This window comes from Nilaparvata lugens, chromosome 13, assembly GCF_014356525.2.
Source record: "Nilaparvata lugens isolate BPH chromosome 13, ASM1435652v1, whole genome shotgun sequence".
NCBI lineage: Eukaryota > Metazoa > Arthropoda > Insecta > Hemiptera > Delphacidae > Nilaparvata > Nilaparvata lugens.
In genome coordinates, this window is record NC_052516.1 from 15,343,856 (window position 1) to 15,365,066 (window position 21,211).

The following is a 21,211-nucleotide window of genomic DNA, read 5'->3' on the forward strand; positions in this document are numbered from 1 at the left end:
ATTGTACTCGGATTTTTTGTTATGGAACTTTCTTTGTGCTCTTGCCTATCATGTAGTGTGACATGTATTGATCAATTTTAAATTAGGTCACAGGACCTATAATATACATTCTGCGAAAAAATACTTTTATAATTTCCAAAAAAATCATCATTGAAACGTGAAACTTTTTTTTAGTTCTTGTAAAATTTGAAAAATGGCGCTTGTAACGTTTTTCCTGGGAGCCATTCAATTATACAATTAATTTATATGTCTTGACAGTGAACAGAGTACATAACACTTCGAAAATAGGATGTTGTACAAAATACAACACGCGACTGCTCGTGTGATTGAGAAGGGCGCGACTACCGGAAGGTCAAGTGTAAAATTATAAATTAACCTTGGCCTAATGTATATCCATATATTAGAATAAGCCTTGAGTTACACAATTGAATAAATCAAATCGAAAGGTCCAAAATACAGGTACTCGCGTTTGGACTCGTACGATTCGAGTCGCGGTAGTGTGACTATACCGATATTTACACGTGATATTGGGAAATATATGTTCATTTTCATTCTCGTTCATCTGAGAGGAATATTTGATAGCATTTTCCTGAATCCATGCACTCCTGTCGCCATCATCTGAGTGATGGAGAAATTTGAAAAGGGAAATTTTGAAAGGGAAATTTGATAGTATATTTTCCTTATTGCATTCATGTAGTACTCATCATCTGAGTGATGGAGAAATTTGAAAAGGGACATTTTGAAAGGGAAATTTGATAGTATATTTTCCTTATTGCATTCATGTAGTACTCATCATGTGAGTGATGGAGAAATTTGAAAAGGGAAATTTTGAAAGGGAAATTTGATAGTATATTTTCCTTATTGCATTCATGTAGTACTCATCATCTGAGTGATGGAGAAATTTGAAAAGGGAAATTTTGAAAGGGAAATTTGATAGTATATTTTCCTTATTGCATTCATGTAGTACTCATCATCTGAGTGATGGAGAAATTTGAAAAGGGAAATTTTGAAAGGGAAATTTGATAGTATATTATCCTTATTGCATTCATGTAGTACTCATCATCTGAGTGATGAAGAAATTTTGAAAGGGAAATTTGATAGTATATTTTCCTTATTGCATTCATGTAGTACTACACTACTGAAAGTGAAATGGAAAACTCTCCATTTCTCTCCTTCAAAACCTTGACAAAATGAAGTTCTCTCATTTCTCATTTTCTCCATTAAAAGTCACATGTTTTGTGAAAAATCTTGACAAAAAAAAGTATTCATGAGAACCAACATAATAGGTATTATTGCCATGAGCTATTGTGATAATAACATGGACAGAATGGAAGATGTAGGATTTCAAACCATAACTCTTCATTGCCATGATAGTATTTTTCAGATCTCCGTTATCTCTATTATCTGGAATATTGATACGTAAGGAATAATTCACAGGGTAATCTGATGACCTTACAATTAAGTTACTAGTAGTTCTGTGAACAGTAGACCTCACGCAGTATTCTCATCCACAAGTACCTGATTGAAACTATGGACCTTATGGAAATACAGCAATAGACTGGCTTCTCCACACATCTGTATAATCACTTGTCAGTTGACTTATGATGAATAATAATTCTATAGTCTGATTTTTACTTTCCTTGCCCTATTACCGTAGGTAAGGAAAGTATTGCTTTCCGAAAAAAATTAAGGTACCCCAATTTCTAAATTTCTATACGTTTCAAGGTCCCCTGAGTCCAAAAAACTGGTTTTTGGGTATTGGTCTGTATGTGTATGTGTATGTGTATGTGTGTGTGTGTGTGTGTGTGTGTGTGTGTGTGTGTGTGTGTGTGTGTGTGTGTGTGTGTGTGTGTGTGTGTGTGTGTGTGTGTGTGTGTGTGTGTGTGTGTGTGTGTGTGTGTGTGTGTGTGTGTGTGTATGTGTGTGTATGTGTGTATGAGTGTATGTGGGTCTGTGTACATGATATCTCATCTCCCAATTAACGGAATGACTTGAAATTTGGAAGTTAAGGTCCTTACACTATAAGGATCCGACACGAACAATTTCGATGAAATGCGATTCAAGATGGCGGCTAAAATGGTGAAAATGTTGTCAAAAACAGGGTTTTTCGCGATTTTCTCGAAAACGGCTTCAACGATTTTAATTAAAGTTATACCTGAAATAGTCATCAATAAGCTCTATCAACTGACACAAGTCCCATATCTGTAAAAATTTCAGGAGCTCCGCCCCATCCATGCAAAGTTTGATTTTAGATTATCAATTATCAGGCTTCAGATACAATTTAAACAAAAAAATTCGAGTGGAAAAGATTCAGCATGAGAATCTCTACAATTAATGTTAAGTAACATTTTCACCTAAAATTAAAAATAAGTTCGAAATTCGAGAAAATGTGAATTTTCTCTTGTGTCTTCAGCGTTATTGCCCTGTCACCAGCTGGCTCAAATCTTTGAATAGTAGACTTGAGATGCGCGGGAAGACTGGCGTCAGGTGATCAATTCTCATGACGGCAAGGAATGTTGTGTGAGTGCGCCACACCAGATTTTTACTCTAATATTGGCGTATGAAGGAGGCTCCTTTTTCCTTTTATATTATCCTTGAAATGCAAAATTTCCAAAAACCTTGTAAATACGTCGACGTGCAATCAAAAAAGGAACATACCTGTCAAATATCATGAAAATCTATTACCGCGTTTCGCCGTAAATGCGCAACATATTATAAACATATAAACATTTAAACATTCAGAGAAATGCCAAACCGTCGACTTGAATCTTAGACCTCACTTCGCTCGGTCAATGATAATAATTCTTTTAGATAATACCTGAACAGGCTCATTCTTCTTTAGATGGATATTTAATTTTTTCTATTTCAATTTTTTTACTGTGCAAAATACTACAATCATAATATAATGATGACATTGGAGGAAAAATAGGCTGAGCCTGTACTATTTCTCTCCAAAAATTTTGATAAAAGTTAATGTTGTCCAAAATTTAAGGTTATGATATCTATCACACACTGCTTCTCACTACTTGATTTTTGATCCAGGAATAATATTTGGAAATTTTGGATTCTGAAGGTTGACATAATACTTCAAATGAATCACAGAATGTATCACAATGAATAAAAAACTTTAGAAATATTACACTTACTTGAAAAATTTGAATACAAAATCACAAACCTACTCAGTATTTCAACAGAAAATTCCTTGTTATTAACAAGATATTGTTATCAATATTGGAATGCAGTCTATGAAACAATAGCAAGATTCAGGTTATTTATTTATTTTTATTTATTTTTATCTATTTTATACATTGATACACATGCAATATTATTCTCAACTATGAATTATTGGGGAGGAAACAACAGGCTTAAAGCCCAAAACTGTTCCTTTCCCAAATTTAGATAGAAATTGTCCAAAAATAGGTTATGTTTACACTTAATGATTTTGAGTCCAATGAGTCCAAAATATATATAAACTAGGAATTTAGAATTTAGAAAAGTTGAAAACCAAATTATCACTTCACCAAATCATCACTGATAACTGAAAATACAATCAAAGCAAGTGAGCATTTATATGATATTAATGGTTCAAAAAATGTAATTCTCAAGGCTATTGTATTGAAGACTTCTATTCTCATGCTTCCATCGATTCAAAAGAGAGCGAACATTTTTTGAAAAGGTAATCATCCGGCTTACTGCACAGGAAGCGATATTCATTGTTATGACTGATATTATAGATGTAGATGAATGAAGTGTCAATAAAACAATTGTACGTCAGCCACTCTCAATGAAAGCCGACATTTTTTCGAGCGTGTACAACCGATGGGTGTGCGTGCGTGCGTGCATGCGTGAGAGTACGGGCCAAAAGATGAATGAGTAACGAACGCAGTTACTGGGGGCGCGGTAACCGGTTACCGGCAGCTGGTAACTGTGACCCGGCCGGGGAGTCGACACCACCTATCGACCGTTCCACTGCGCAACCCAGTCTGCGCATCCTGCCACTGCGCACCCTTGTCTGCGCATGAAGCGCGAGAAACATGGCCGACTACAGTGTCGCCCCCGGTCGGGGAGTTTTCCCCGTTGGGGGGAATTTTTGGGAAGGTTGAGTTTGAAGGTTGGGGGTGGGTTTTGCGGGGAAAATTGCGGAGACAGTAAGGTGGAAGAGGAGCTATTTTTATGAGGAAAATTGAGGAAACAATAATGTTGATTGGGAATCATTTTCTGTGAGGAAAATTCAGGACACAATAAAGTTGATGCGGACTTATATTTGAGGGGAAATCCAATGAAAAGATGGCGTGCAATGATTATGATTTGGAAAAGGAGCCTATACAGTATTTATTTTTTGCAACTCAACTTTTGAAGTAATCAACTTGTAATGGTTGAACTCTTTAAGTTCACTCAGGGAAACTGTTTTTTGAGTGGTATTCTATGACTGAACTCCCTAGAACCAATTCCGTATTATTTGTTTTCAAAAATTCATTGTATCCTCCCTTTATTCACTCTCATTCTTTTACTCCCCACAATACATTCAATTTAATTCATTCTAATCATGTAAACTTTGAAGTGAAATAGTTATGCATTCGCTTGTTGTTTCTTAATAATATCAATGATTGAAAGATGGTACAGTATTTTTTATTATCAAAATGATCAAATGAAATTGGAAAATGAACATCTTTTCTTTACTAATGAGAATGTACTCTGCGAAGAATGACGAGTGCATTCCGTGAAACTTATCATGAAACTGAACATGTGGAAGAACATTTATCAAAATTACATTCTATGGAATATTAATAGTGGATACTCCCTTGCTTGGTATTGAAATTTCTCTTTGTTAATAGAGGATATCTCTTTTTGAGTAATATGTGGAGTTTCAACAAAATCATGGAAGATTATGTGTGTAAGCTTTGTGTCTACAGTCAACAACAGACGTATAGTATATTAACATTGTTATTTTAGTATTATTGCTACTGTGTAAAAAACCATTACAATACTTATTATTATTTTATTGAAAACGAATATTACAAACTGTTATTGTATTCAACGTTGTTATACAAATTTTGTTTTGTAATGACATTACATTGATTGAAATATTTTGTTAAGAGCCTTAGTTGAGGAGTCAGTAATATGTATTACTGATTTTGTGGACTACTTTGGAAACCACAATATACATTGACAGTATACTCCGAACTGTTAAGAAAACTTGGGAACAGAGAACACATTTTTAGCCAATCAACTTCTCAAAATCGTTCCTAAAGAATTCTCAAGGGCCATTGCTTTTTTAGGATATTCCATATTTTCACGCTCTCCAAATCATCTCACTTCATAATATAATATGTTGTGATATTGGAGAAAACTCTTTTCCAAGTATATATACTTGCAGTATTCTTGTTGTTACTAGAAACCATAATTAATCCACCCTAATATGTGTAATATGTCCTACTAGGGGCCGTTTGTACAGTCAAAGTCAAAGCTTAAACTGAATTTAATCAGTTGGTGGCTTAAACTCAAAATGTAACACATAACAAACTAGACTTGATACGGATATGGTCCCGTTTAAAATGAGATTCAGTTTAAACCGTTACTGTACAAACGGCCCTAAGGGTCCGAAAAATTTCCAGCTCCAAAATCCTGGCTCCACTAATGAATACTGTTACCATTGAAAGGCATGCTAGACGGGAGGGAATTTCTTGTTGGACCGGGGAAATTTTGGTCTGCCGGCGGGGAATTTGCACTGGCAGCTGGCAACACTGGCGGACAGTTGGGTGGTGCCAGCGCGGAAGGACGCTAGTCGTCGCCGACTGCGACGCTTGCTCGCCGCGCGAAGCGAGTTCTGTGCGTGTGTGCATGTGCGTGGGTGTGTGCGTGTGTTGGTGAGGAGGAGGTAGTCGTTGGTGTAATGAGGAGGTGGTGTTCGATCTATGATCCGTGTGATCTGTGATCTGTGATCTATGATCCGTGTGATCTATGATCTATGATCTGGTGGTGCACTGAGGCTAGACAAAGATCGGGTTATAGCGGGAGAGGCCAGTCACCCAGTAGAACGTCACGGCAAGGTAGGACCAATTCTCTATCAACTTCCCCTTAAAATAGGGGATGGAAGTTGCCTTGGGTGGTTTTTTCTCCAACCAGAGGTTATCTCTTTAGTATGAGGTTAAGTCATGAAGATACTCTATTACAGTTGAGGGTTGAACATGGGTATCACCCACTAGAACGTGAAGAACTTAATATTTTACAATCAAGTACTAGATCACACTTCATGTAGGCTGCCTAAATAAAGATAATTTGAGATGTTGTTTTGTCCAGCTAGGGTTTAAGTCATGGAGATACTCTATCAGAGTTGGGGGTTCAAGGTTCACATCGGAATCACCCACTAAGTCAGGCAGTTCAAATTCAAGTTCACTCAGTGAAGAGCTTGTAAACCAAGTTCTCTACCGTGGTTGGAAGATGATATTATAAGGTACTGTTCAGTCCAGCTAGAGGTTAAGTCATGGATGTAATCTAGTTAGGTGCGTACAGATATACGCGCCGCGAACATGAACGATTTACTTTTAATCAACACTGATTATATCTGTATTTTTACAGAAACGGTAAGATACAGATATAAAAAGCTTGGCATCAGCTGATTAAAAGTGAATTGCTCATGTTCGCGGCGCGTAAATCTGTATGCACCTTTAGATTTGGTAGTTCAAGGATCACATGGGAATCACCCAACATGGATAGTTCACTGTCAAGTTTACTTCTGGTAAGGGATGAAGGTTGCCTAAGTAGAGACAATATATGGTTCTGTTCTTTTCATCTAGAGGTGAAGTCATGAGGTTACTTCATTGAAGTTAGGTGTTGAGGTTCACATAGGAATCAACCACTGAATTTTGATAGTCAGGTCGTTCAAAAGATTACTTCAAGTATGAGATAAAGGTTCATTTGGAAAAGGTAAATGGTTACTGTTGGATGAATGATGTTGTTAGAGTTGAATTATTTATTCTTTTTTACAATGAAGCACAGATCGGGAGAGAAAAACTAAGAATACCTTGTACTATTTAGAACAATATTAAAACTTGTAGTACCTTTTATTATTTAAAATATTACAACGAATAGTTTCGACCATAACTTGGGTTATTTTCAAGTTGAAATAAATATTACTATTTTTTAAGTAGTACTTGTACTATTTCTCTCCCAAATTTAAGCAACATTAAAAGTCCGAAATGAGGTTATGTCTTCTAGATTTCCACAAAATTAGATCATTAGTTAACTGTGGAGAACACTCCAATAAAGTAAGGGGTTGAAGATCATAACCAGGTAGCTAACTATTAAATTTACTACCAGTATGGGATTGAGGTCTATTCGAAAAACATGAATGGTCACTCTTGGATGGATAGTGTTGTTGGATCATGAGGTAACTGCTTGGCTTTTTGAAATGTTTTCCATTCAAGAAAGTGGGAGAAATCTAGTAAAAGAGTAAAGGAATGAGAGGAGAAGAAAAACAATACGCATGTGAGAAATGAGAGTTTCGAGGGAACAATATAGGTTAAAGATGAAGGCTAACCTTATTTTGGAGTATCTCAGAACGTTTTTTGAGAGAAAGTAGAGTACGCTCTAATAAAGTAAGGGGATTGAAGATCATAACCAGGTAGCTAACTATCAAGTTTACTACAAGTAGGGGATTAAGATTTACTTGCAAAAGATGAATGATCACTCTTGGATGATACTATCTCATTGTTGTAATATTCAAATAATTAAATAAATAAATAGTGTTGTTGAAGCTGTTATAGAACTCTGTGTGGAACTGTGATAGAAAAGGGAGGAAGATCCTTGAGTTTGAAAGGTTAGGAGAGTATATTATGTTAGGCAGTTAGAGAGAGACACCCACGTGAGTCTTGAGGTAGCTGAAGTGAGAGAGAAAGCTTACATCGAGTTCAGGGTGAAGGGAAGATTTTTGATGAAAAAAGTTTAAAAAACACTATTTTGTTGTCAATATTTTAATTCATTGACAACAAAATCAGCGGTTTCCCTGTTCAATCAGTGATTTACATGGAAGTTTCTCATTATGAATTTGATGTATTCAACATCACTTTGTTGATAAATTGTATCTAGGAAGATCTGTGGTTGGAATTGTTTAAAAAGTAGTGATCCTTTGAAAAGTGGGAAGAAACCGAAGTGAAAATATGAGGAAATTGTCAGTAGCATGGTTGAAAGATAGATATGTAAGAAGTTGAAGATAAAATAAATAAATAATTTTATTTCCATCATAAAATTCACTTGACATTCATTTCAATTTTTGGAAATTATATGACCACTTTGACAAGTTGTGTGGTCATTGTAAGTAATGTATTTAATTGTAATTACTAAATTGTTAAGACATAGATTTTTTTTGGGAGTTCAGTTCATTACTTTACAGACATTTTAGCGCACGAAGTCTGTAGCATCCTGTAAACTCTAATCACTATTCCTAACAAGCCAAGATAACCAGCAAGAAGCAAAAAAACAAATATAACAAAACAACATACATGAGTAGATCTCTGTACAGTACAATGATATACAAACATAAAATTAACAAAAAACAAAGCAGCAAACAAAAACAATACCCAAACTGAAGAACAACTGGATTCATGAATCTCCAATCAACATAATCAAAGTAGTGTATGTCTCAAATAGTGTATGGAAGTTCACTTCAATGGAATGGTATATACTTAAATTGGAATAGCATGCACGAGGAGGTAAAAAAAATCGTAGTAATGTAGGGGGATTATAATAAAACTATGGAGGAAAACACGACGAGAGCTGTTCCAAAAGGCTATGATTTGTAATAAATAGTCTCTGGACGATCAATATAATATTGTTCAATATAGAAAATACATTGCACATTGGGACACATGTCTATGACGAGCTATTATAGTTGTGTGGCCTGATTTTCACTGATTTTGTACAATAATATTGAATGTCTAGAGACTGCTTAACAGAATATACTTGAGAGAGGCTGTGTTGCAATGAGTAATAAAAGTTGTAGAGAAGTGATAATATGATGTTATTATCATATACTTCATTATTAACATATTATAATACCTGGCGACATTGAGTTGTCATAGTTTGAAAGTTGATATGCCAAGTTCAAGATGGGTAGCCGTCTAGTTGTCACCCCGACTACTTGACACCTGGTCATTTTGGCCATAGGCGATTACTTGTACCCTCGTAGAAATATGCCACTGCCGTCAAGTTGTCCCCCCGACTACTTGACACCTACTGGACCGGAGGTGTCAACTAGTCCCGATCGTAAACGACAACTTGACACCTCGCATCCTTACGACAGGGTGTCCCCCCGACTAGTTATCACCTCCTCAGAAAGGATACAACTAGACGGGCATGGCTCACGTCTACTTGTCCCCTAAAAACCGGTTTAAAAGGGGAGAACTAGTCGGGGAGTCAAGTAGTCGGGGTGGCACCCAGTCGCGTACCCTTCAAGATCATCTATAGTGAGGTCCACTTTATAATGACAGTGTTTGATTATTGCTAACCTTGTCTATTATTCAACAAATTGGATAGCGCTCTCTTTCTCGCTTTGCTCTGTTGCCAGATCGTCTTTTATTAATGTAAATTTAATCATTGATTAACAAAATATTTCATCTTAACTATGAAAATTCATTATAAAATTATTGGAAAATATAATTTATTGCCTTATAAAATATAATTGATCATTTTAAACAAGAATGAACAGTTGATATTACATCAATAAACCTGTATCAGCTACCGTCTATAGAAGGCATTGATAAGATTGAGGATTGTTCTGCTATCTTCCTCCACTGCCATTATAATATGGACTGTTAATCATGTTGTGAAAAGTTTTCAATCGATTGAATTGAAATGGAGTGGATACTAGAGTTTAAATCAATTTCAAAACTTCACAATACTATAAACAACTAGATTATCTGTGCTTTGTTAGAAATTTAATGTATTATTATCTCAAACTTAGTATGACAACTTCGTAAATATTTATTTATTCATTTTATTTATTCAATCATTCAGAATTATACAACTTACAGAAAAGTACCACAGGCTAACTTACAATAAGACAATGAGTAAAGGGAAAATAGAAGGCATCTAAATTTCTTGTATGATGGTATCTCAAGACTGGTCCTTAATAGGTACATGTACTAGATTGAATAAACTTTTTTCAAAATCTTGTAGTTGTTTTCAAGTAATGGCGAATGATGTACACTTGAATACTGGAATTCCCCTTTGACCTTCAAGTTCATAAGTTTGAAAGCTCTTTCAAAGTACACGTGACCTTTAAACTTTATTACCTTCTACAACCATTAAACATCAGCCATTGTTGCTAGCTGTGTTTGTACAGTAACCTTTCAAATGCATGTTTGCAATTTGCTACAAAATTATCATAAAAACTTAGCTGTATTTGAAGAATTACAGTTTCTCTTCATTCAATTCAGCTAAAACAAAACCAAAAAGGAGAAATGTGTAAACAATTTTTCTCGTGTTTGCAATTCGGCTACTAAATTATCATAAAAACGTAGCTGTGTTTTGAGAATTACAGTTTTCTCATTTAATTCAACTAAAACAAAACCAAAAATATGGTGTAGCGCACTCATACAACTTTCCTTGCCGTTATGAAAATTTATCACCTGACGCTAGTGTTCACGCGCATCTCAAGTCCACTATTCTAAGATCTGAGCCAGCTGGTGACAGGACAATAACGCTGGAGACACACAAGATCTGCTTTCTCTTCATAGTGAATGATTTAATAGAATCAACAGTTGCTAACAGTTTGCAATTGAATAATCACATTAATTTTCTCAAATTTCAAGCTTATTTTCAATTTTAGGTGAAAATGTTACTGAACAATAATTGTAGAGATTTTCATGCTCAATCTTCTCCATCCAAAATTTTACTTTTAAATTATATCTGAAACCTGATAATTGGAAATCTAAAACAAACTTTGAATAGATGGGGCGGAGCTCCTGAAATTTTTACAGATATAGGACTTGTAGCAGTTGATAGAACTTATCAATGACTTCTCTAGGTATGAATTTGATCAAAATCGTTGGAGCCATTTTCGAGAAAATCGCGAAAAACCCTGTTTTTACAACATTTTCGCCATTTTAGCCGCCATCTTGGATTGCATTTGATCGTAATTGTTCGTGTCGGATCCTTATAGTGTAAGGACCTTACGTTCCAAATTTCAAGTCATTCCGTTAACTGAGAAATGAGATATCGTGTACACAGACGCACGTACACTGATACACACACACACACACACACATACATACACACACACACACATACATACACACACACACACACACACACACACACACACACACACACAACACACACACACACACACACACACACACACACACACACACACACACACACACACACACATACACACCAATATCCAAAAACCACTTTTTTGGACTCAGGGGACCTTGAAACGTATAGAAATTTAGAAATTAGGGTACCTTTATTTTTTTCGGAAAGCAATACTTTCCTTACCTATGGTAATAGGGCAAGGAAAGTAAAAAGGATAAATCTGTAAACAATACAATACATGAGAATCAATCAGTGCAGGTATTTCAAGAAGAAGGCATCTGATTGATTCTTGGGCTATTCAATTGGGATTGAAAGTTAACAGACTTTTCATGAGCTTGAGTTTGAAACTCCAACCTTACCAAAAAGAAAACAATTGTTAGACTTAGAACAAGATGAGATTGTCAAAGAGGATATCTTTGATGAGATCTAGATCTAGTAGTCTAATTAATTCCTATTGAAATATTCAACAGATGCTCTTAAAGTGAACTCAATTATCTTGGTTTCATCCTGTGAGCATAGATACAACTCATCCTGATTCAAGTAACTGTAGTTGCCGCACTTCAATTGAAGTTCAACTTGTCTTTAATTAGTTGGCTAGACTGTTGTTGATGAGTTCCTTTGGAGGACTTTCTGCCGGGAATGTCTGAGTGATGCCTTCACCACTTTGAGGATTACAGTTCCTTCGTTCAATGTCGTGAAGTTCATGATAATTCAATGGGAGCATACTTATCCAATTATCAATCAAATTATATATTAATATTTCTAAATTACTGTTGTTATCTAACGAGTACTTGAGCTAATGAGTAAATTCGATCTAAATCAACTCACTGGTCTCAGGTTTGGTTCCTCGGACTGTGAGCATGAACTATGCCTCAAACTCTGATTTATTATTGAGTCTCATAAACTATTAAACAAATAGATTTGAAGGTACAGTAGATCTCACGCCGTATTGTCATCCACAAGTACCTGATTGAAACTATTGACCTTATGGAAATACAGCAATAGACTGGCTTCTCCACACATCTGTGTAATCACTTGTCAGCTGATTTATAATGAATAATTCTATAGTCTGATTTTTACTCTAATATTGGCGTATGAAGGAGGCTCCTTTTTCCTGTTATATTATCCTTGAAATGCAAAATTTCCAAAAACTTTGTATATACGTCGACGCACAATTAAAGAAGGAACATACCTGTCAAATTTCATGAAAATCTATTACCGCGTTTCGCTGTAAATGCACAACATATAAACATTTAAACATTAAGAGAAATGACAAACCGTCGACTTGAATCTTAGACCTCACTTCGCTCGGTCAATAATAACTTCAATTCGGTGAAAACAGTTTTAATCTGTTGTTCCTTCCCCATTTCAATGTTTACTTATCAAATATAATGGGCAATTGAATATCAAGATTAAACAGTACATAATACATTGAACAGTAGACTACATCAGATTCAATAAGAGTCCTAGAAGTTCAATAAAATAACTCAATATAAGGAATTCCTTTTGTTCATTTCTCAATGATTCGTGAATTCTTAAATGAATGAATAAATCAAACTTGTGATTGATTGGTGTAACCCCTTACCGTCAGTTTTTCTGTACAAAAGCATCACCAACTGCACTTCTTCAGTGAATTCAACTGTACTATTGAACAATATTTTAGCTCTATACTAATTAAACTAGAAGCGAAAGTCATCTGATAATCTGATCCAATCAACTATCAATTCAATAAGTTGAGTCATCGGTCCTGACTGCCGAAATAGCAGTCGTTAGGTCATGTCAGAGGCCCTGAAATTGATCAGTTGCGACCTGGAAACTCTTAACCTGAGCCAGGTCATCTTGACCTTGACTCTTGACCTGAGCCAGGTCATCTTGACCTTGACTCTTGACCTGAAGCGAAAGTCATTTGATAATCTGATCCAATCAACTATCGACTCAATAAGTTGAGTCATCGGTCCTGACTGCCGAAATAGCAGTCGTTAGGTCATGTCAGAGGCCCTGAAATTGATCAGTTGCGACCTGAAAACTTTTACACTAGACCTGAGCCAGCCAGGTCACTCGATATTATTATTATATCTATCTCAAATAAAATCTGGTGTGGTACACTCACACAACTTTCCTTGCTCATTGAACTGTAAGCCTCATCCTCAAACGAGAATAATTTAGGGGAATAACATAATGACGATTGGCGGTAACATATTTGAAACTACGATCATTTTACTGTATATGTGTATATATAATTGTTTTCAGAGTTCTTTTTCCTTTGTGTTAATTGTGAAATTCGATTATTCTTTCTAAAGTCGTCAAAACAGCTGTTCTACAGATGAAATATCTCGACTATGTGTTCTTTTTATAAACTGCTCTACCTACCTAACTCATGCACGAGAAGGAGGTTACAAAGTCCATTTCTCTGAGATGGGGTGGACCCCCCATCAGTTTCTCAGGAAGAAGACTCATGCCAGTTGATAGAGCTGATTAAAAACTATACAGGGTATGAATTTGAAAAAAAATCGGTCAAGTCATTTTTGAGAAAATCGCGAAAAACATGGTTTTTTAGTAATTATCCGCAATTTTTCTTAAGAATATTACGGAACTCCTGCAATTTTCCCAGAAATGAGACTCATGTCAGTTGATAGGGATTATAAATAGCTATCTAGGGTATAAATTTGAAGAAAATCGTTTGAGCCGTTTTCGAGAAAACCGTGAAAAACATGGTTTTTAGCCATTATCCGCCATTTTTTCCGCCATTTTGAATTTAATTCTATTGAATTTCTCATTGTCGGATCCTCATAGTATAAGGACCTTAAGTTTGAAATTTCAAGTCAATCGGTTAATTAGGAATGGAGTTATCGTGTTCACAGATACACACACACCCACACAGACCAACACCTAAAAATCATGTTTTTGGACTCAGGGGACCTTGAAACGTATAGAAAACATAAAATTGGGGTACCTTAAAATTTTTTTGGAAAGCAATACTTTCCTTACCTATGGTAATAGGACAAGGAAAGTAATGGAACGTATAGAAAACATGGAATTAGGGTACCTTAATTTTTTTGGAGAGCAATATTTTCCTTACCTATGGTAATAGGGCAAGGAAAGTAAAAACATTGGTTCATCTATTCACTAGAAACATTGTCAGATTATGAATACTTTAATCCCATCCAACCAATACTTATGAACGTTTTTGGCGGAATTAGGAACGCTGTCAGCATTCCTCATTCATGTATCACCAGCGCTTCCCATTCATACAATGCTGACAGTTTGAACTGAATCTTATCATATTAGGAAGAAGCCATTGGCATGTAGCCAAAGAGTTGGCCATAAATTCACCTACAGCTTGAGGCGGTTGCTATATTATACTTCTAGTCTGGAGAGCAAGTACTAGAGTGGAGGAGTGTGTGAGAAGGAGAGAGAGTGTTAGAGTGCGTACGAGACAAGATAAAATAGACCTCCAAATGTTATCGGGTAACCTAGAGAATTTGTGAACCTGGGAAGAAGTGTTGTAGAAGATACAGGATGATATAGACCTTCAGAAGCTATCATATAATGAAATGAAAACACAAATATATCATCAAATTCTACAGTTTTCTTTTTGCTACAGGACCATGATTTCATGACCAGTGTTATTGTTTCTTGTTAGAATCTGTGAACTTGAAAAGTGTTGTAAAAAGTTTTGTATAGTTGATAAGTTGATATTGTGGTAATTATTCATATTGAATGAAAAAGACTAAGAAATTGTCAAAAACCACAGATTTATTGATACTTAGAAAGACCGGTTTTGGTTATTACACCATTGTCAATCTCTGATAAAAGAGTTTGACTAAGAAATTGTCAAAAACCACAGATTTATTGATACTTAGAAAGACCGGTTTCGGTTATTACACCATTGTCAATCTCTCATGAACTAAAACTGAATACAAGAGCAGCAGAATTTATACTTAGTAAGCGAGTACTGCTATTGGTCAAAAGCATGAACACCTACCATTGGCCTAGCTAGACAGTCTCCCCCCACTCATCGGTGTCACAAAATGACGGCTTAAGCAACATACTTGCCATGATAACAAAATTTACTTTCAGTACAAAATAAGAATCAAGAAAACAAGTGAAAGATAATAAAACAAATATGTAAATGGAAAAAACATGCCCTTGACCAATAGCAGTACTCGCCTACTAGTATGAATTCTGCTGCTATTGTATTTAGTTTCAGTTTATCAGAGATTGACAACGGTGTAACAACCGAAACCGGTCTTTTTAAGTATCAATAAATCTGTGTTTTTTTTGGAAATTTCTTAATCTTTTTCATTTAATATGAATGATTACCATAATATCAACTTCTCAACTACACAAAAAAGCAATCAATAAATAATGTGAAACAAGATGAAATAGACCTCCAAATGCTATAACCTAGAGGATTTGTGACCTTGTTGAATGCTAGAATCTGTGAACTTTAGAAGTGTTGTAAAATATACAGGAGGGAATAAATAAATGTGATGAAACAGACCACCAAATGTTATCAGATAACCTTGAGAATTTGTGCTGTAAGAAATACAGGAGGAGATACATGAAAAGGAGGAGAGAGAGGTTTTTTTTGAAACATTGTGATTTTATTACTAATATATTTGGGTGGATTTAGTACAAATTCGTTTGTCTTTTTTGTCTTGAGGTGTTAATTGATTTATAGTCTGTTCTGGCAGTTGAGAGACAATGTAAACAAGCCTGCGTGTGTGAGAGTGGATCTTGAAGCAGTAAGACCGATTCACAGTAATATACCATACATCTTTATCACACACTACTGAATAATAACAGAACGTAATTTAGTGTGAATGCGAGCACTGTTAACTGGTATTCTGGAATCCAGCAATTGCAACCCAATACGAGTCATTACTTTTATACGTACACGAGCGCAAACTTATACTAGTAGTTCTGTAAACAGTAGACCTCACGCAGTATTCTCATCCACAAGTACCAGATGTCAACTGTTTCAAATGTTAGCAAACTCAGTTCACGTTTGAATTTGTATTTCATATGATATAATTCATCCAGTTCCATGATGATCTTTCTATCTGATGAAAATTAATTTTTTAGAATTAAAAATTATAATAATATCTCCAGCATTATTTAGTTCATTTGTTTATTTTTATTCACCTATTAAATTTGTTTTTTCGAATGTAAGAACTTCAATCCTGGGAATATTATATTACTAGCCGTCAGGCTCGCTTCGCTCGCCATATCCGTTTAGCCAGACGTTTAGTCTGGCCCCCGACTGGATTGTATTAACATATGATAAAAATGCTCAAATGAAAAATGCAGGCGAGCGAAGCGAGCCTGCTAATTTCATTTTTGGACGATCCAGTCGGGGGTCCAGGGGGCGGAGCCCCCTGCTAGACGGATATGGCGAGCGAAGCGAGCCTGACGGCTAGTGATGAATAATTCTAAAGTCTGATTTTTACTCTAATATTGGCGTATGAAGGAGGCTCCTTTTTCCTTTCATATTATCCTTGGAATGCAACATTATCAAAAACCTTGTATATACGTCGACGCGCAATTAAAAAAGGAACATACCTGTCAAATTTCATGAAAATCTATTACCGCGTTTCGCCGTAAATGCGCAACATATAAACATATAAACATTCAAACATTAAGAGAAATGCCAAACCGTCGACTTGAATCTTAGATCTCACTTCGTTCGGTCAATAAGAAAACTTAAAACTTTACATTATTATGTCATTGATGGATCTTCTTTCGAAAACTCGACTGTAGTTGAATTTGAAATTGTAAATATCTAGGAACCTATTGGGGATCTAACCTAACCTGTTCATGTTTGAAACTCAGTTGAAATGATGAGATCAATGTACCTAGAATACATTAGGTATTCTATTCTAGGTACCTTGGATGGGACGGTAAAGTTGACTAGTATCATAGCCACCTCTAATACAAGGCCACGGCCTACGATATTACAACGTCGCAGTGTAGGCCTACAATCTAATACATGATTGGTGAAAAAGATCAGCTGGTATTTTTTGAAAATTTTCTCACCTATCATGTATTAGATTCTAGGCCTACACTGCGACGTTGCAATATCGTAGGCCGCGGCCTTGTATTAGAGGTGGCTATACTAGTATATTATCCGACCGCTTTGTGGTAGATTCAAGTCACCCAGATGTAAATCACGTAATCACCCCGTAAACGTAACCTAATTGATTTATTTTTTTCTCTTTTGCAGGTGAGTTCACTTTTCGCAACAATCATTTGCTACTTTGAATGTTGAGATAATACCAGAGGGGTAAGTAACCGAGTATACCTTATTCTATGGAAGTATAGATCTCTTATAGTCCTACGCCCGGTTGCACAAAAGGCTGTTAAAATTTAATCGTGGTTAATTCCACGAGAACAAATCAGAGAAGCAGTCCTTTCAATAAAGCCTTCTCTGATTGTTTCTTGTGGAATTAATCACGGTTAAAATTTAACCGGCTTTTGTGCAACTGGCACTTAGACGCAGTTGCACAAAAGGCTGTTAAAATTTAATCGTGGTTAATTCCACGAGAACAAATCAGAGAAGCAGTCCTTTCAAAAAAGCCTTCTCTGATTGGTCTTTGTGGAATTAATCACGGTTAAAATTTAACCAGCTTTTGTGCAACCGGGCCCCCTACATTGAAGCTGCTATAACAATGAAAGGAAAACTTGGAATAGTGGAATAATACATAATTTCAAAGAGAATTCAATGCTCTACAAACCTACGATAAGCATCAGTTTTTATGATGCATTGTTGGAGTGTTATAAGCCCTGAAAGAGCAAAACATTGGATAAAAACCTGTTATTTTAACATTTATTATTTTTGTTATTTTATATTTATTACATACCTTCAAGAGCGAATATCTCGGGAACTGTTGGGAATATCACAAAATTCCACTGAACAAAAAGTGTAGATAATTTATCAATTTATTCACTTTATTTTTGAATAGCTATTCAAGTCGGTTGAACGCATTGTTTTCAAGATATGAGCGCGGAAGCAAAACGCTGAAAAATGCAACTTTTAAACCACCCTCATCCCCTTAGCACATGAGTTAGGAATGGGGACTTTTGATATGTTCTCCTCCTTATCAGTCTCAACAAGGCTGCAAAGTCAAAAATTTTGTTTTAAACATTCCCTCCAAATTCCTTTGTCAATTGGTCTAAGATTTCACACTCAACACTAAAGCTGCAGCAAAAGGAGTAGGGTAATTCGTAAAAGTATGAAATCATACATCAAATTGGAGAGAATTCAATGCTCTATAAGCTCATAATCAGTATGATTTTTTCAATCAATTTTTAAAAAAGCAAAAATAGGAAAAAATTGGTGGCAAACGTGTTTTTTTTCAAATATGTCACACCTTCAAGAGCGGATATCTCGAAAACTAGAGGAAATATAAAAAAAGTTGTGGAATGAATATTGTAGGAAATTACAGTATGTAAGCTTTAATATGTTATATGATAGTCAAGTCCTTAAGATAAATAGTTTTTGAGTTTTATGCGAGAAACCAAAAAATGGTACCATTAAACCACCCCCATCACCTTAGTATCACCATCACCTTAGGGGGTAGGGGTGGGGACTTTCGATATGTTTGCCTCCTTTCTACCCTTAAAAAAGAACTGTGGGGTCAAAAGTTGTCTTCCAAACATTTCCCTCTATACCCTTTTTTGAGCATTCATTGCCTGGACTATGGGCCATATGAATAAAGTTGAGCATTTGCTCATACTGTACTTCTAAAATATGGAGCATTTGCTTCATTTTCTATGAATAAACGTGAGCAAAACCTTTTGCTCATGCTCATCAAAAAAATAGTTTGAGCATTTGCTCAAAAGTAAAAGCTTTTGCTCAAAATTGTATGAATAAACTAGAGCATTCGCTCAACTTTTGAAGCAAATGCTTCAAAAAAGGTGAGTCTAGTCTAGAACAGCTTATCACCTTTTGCTCATAGTAAAATGGCTGAACTAATTCGTATGAGGAAGAGGAAACTATACCAGATACTATCACAACCAATAGTGTAAAACTATAAAACTCTTTCTAGATTCAACCATGATATATATCACCATTATTCCTACAAAAGAATAAATACAAAAGCTACCTGTTATAAAGATAGCCATCACAAAATAGGCATTTAAGAATATGAGAGTGTAGACGATTATAAGAAGGCTATTGATATTATGAGAATATGCTGAAGATTATTATAGAGATGACATTTTTTCAGGCTATTATTTCAAAATTCTAAACTCAACTAACCTAAAACTGTATTCATAAAATAGAAAACAGAGCAGACGACGCAAACACAAGCGGTGCCCCCTGTTTGCATATTTAGCGCTTCCGTGAGCTATAAATACAAATTAAGGCTACAAAAGTGAATCAGCTGATGCAAAATCTTTAAAATACGTGAGCATTTGCTCCAGAGTTCAGGAGCATAAGGTAAGAGTATTAGGTGAAGCTTATTCATATCAAAATGAGTAAATGCTTTTGCTTCTACCTTTTGCTCATCAGCAAAACCTTATGCTTAATGCTTTTGCTCATGAGCATTTGCTCTGGTTTTATTCATATGGGCCTATATGTTCTCATCGGATTTTGCAGTGAACTGAGAAATTTACATATTTATTGTAATATAACCACTGTCCATTCATGCTGAGGAAACCTTCAGTTTCATTTCGAAGAGGCATGTCATTTTGTTCAAATTCCAACAAATCTCCCTCATCAACAAGAAGGCAATTTGGTTATACGTGAATTACTATAGTGAGGTCCACGTTATAATGGCAGTATTTGATTAACATTGGTTTTGCGATCCTTGTCTATCATTCGACAAAGCAGATAACGCTATCCTCTTCTAGCTCAGCAACGTAGACAGACGTTCAACTATGTAGACATATAATTAATCCACAAAATATTCAATTTCAATTACCAAAATATATTATTCGATCATTGAAAAATATATTCTCTTGATAAATGAAATATAATCATTTTTGACAAGAATAAACAGTTGCTATTACATCAGATATAGGCCTACCGGTATCAGCTATTCTCTATAGAAGACAGCGGCAAGGCAGAATATAATTATTTTAAACAAGAATAAACAGTTAATTGACCGAGCGAAGTGAGGTCTAAGATTCAAGTCGACAGTTTTGCATTTCTCTTCATGTTTATATTTTTGTTTATATTTATGTTTTTATGTTCCGCATTTACAGCGAAACGCAGCAATAGATTTTCATGAAATTTGACAGGTATGTTTCTTTTTAAATTTCGCGTCGACGTATACATACGGTTTTTTGAAATTTTGCATTCTAAGGATAATACAAAAGGAAAAGGAGTCTCCTTTGAACGCCAATATTACCGTAAAAATCAGACTTTAGAATTATTATTCATCATAAATCAGCTGTCTAGTGGACTATAATACTACCCGTTCAAAAACATCGAACATCTTGAAAATATATATCTTTTCATCAACGTTAGTAGTCAGTTGACTATAATACTACCCGTTCATAGACATCGAACATCTTGAAAATATATCTTTCCATCAACGTTGTAGACAGTTGCAGCCAGACCTGATAACAGCGCTCACACTCACATTCCGGGACGACACGTCACGTTACGATACGACAGAAAGCTCTATGTTTATTTAGGATTTTTTCTAGTCATTTTAAATTGATAAATAATTTATTAATGAGAAAACATAACAATGTTATTTTTGAGAAAACATAACAATTGGTCAATGTAACTTACTGAGCGCGAGGTCTACTGTTCACAGAACTACTAGTATTACATTGGATATACCGGTACCAGCTATTCTTTATAGGAGGTAGGGACAAGGCAGAATATAAAATTAGGCTATTTTAAACATAAAATGATAGTCAGAGGCCCTGAAATTGA

General features: G+C 35.3%; 1 protein-coding gene across 1 annotated transcript in view; it reads left to right on the plus strand.

Moving 5' to 3' along the window:
• The first annotated feature begins 5,745 nt into the window (after positions 1 to 5,745).
• LOC111058646 overlaps positions 5,746 to 21,211 on the plus strand; it is a 129,880-nt gene continuing 114,414 nt past the window's right edge. Inside the window, exon 1 of the mRNA XM_039440365.1 lies at positions 5,746 to 6,050. The gene's annotated coding sequence lies outside the window, so the exon portion shown is untranslated. The remainder of the gene's footprint in view (positions 6,051 to 21,211) is intronic.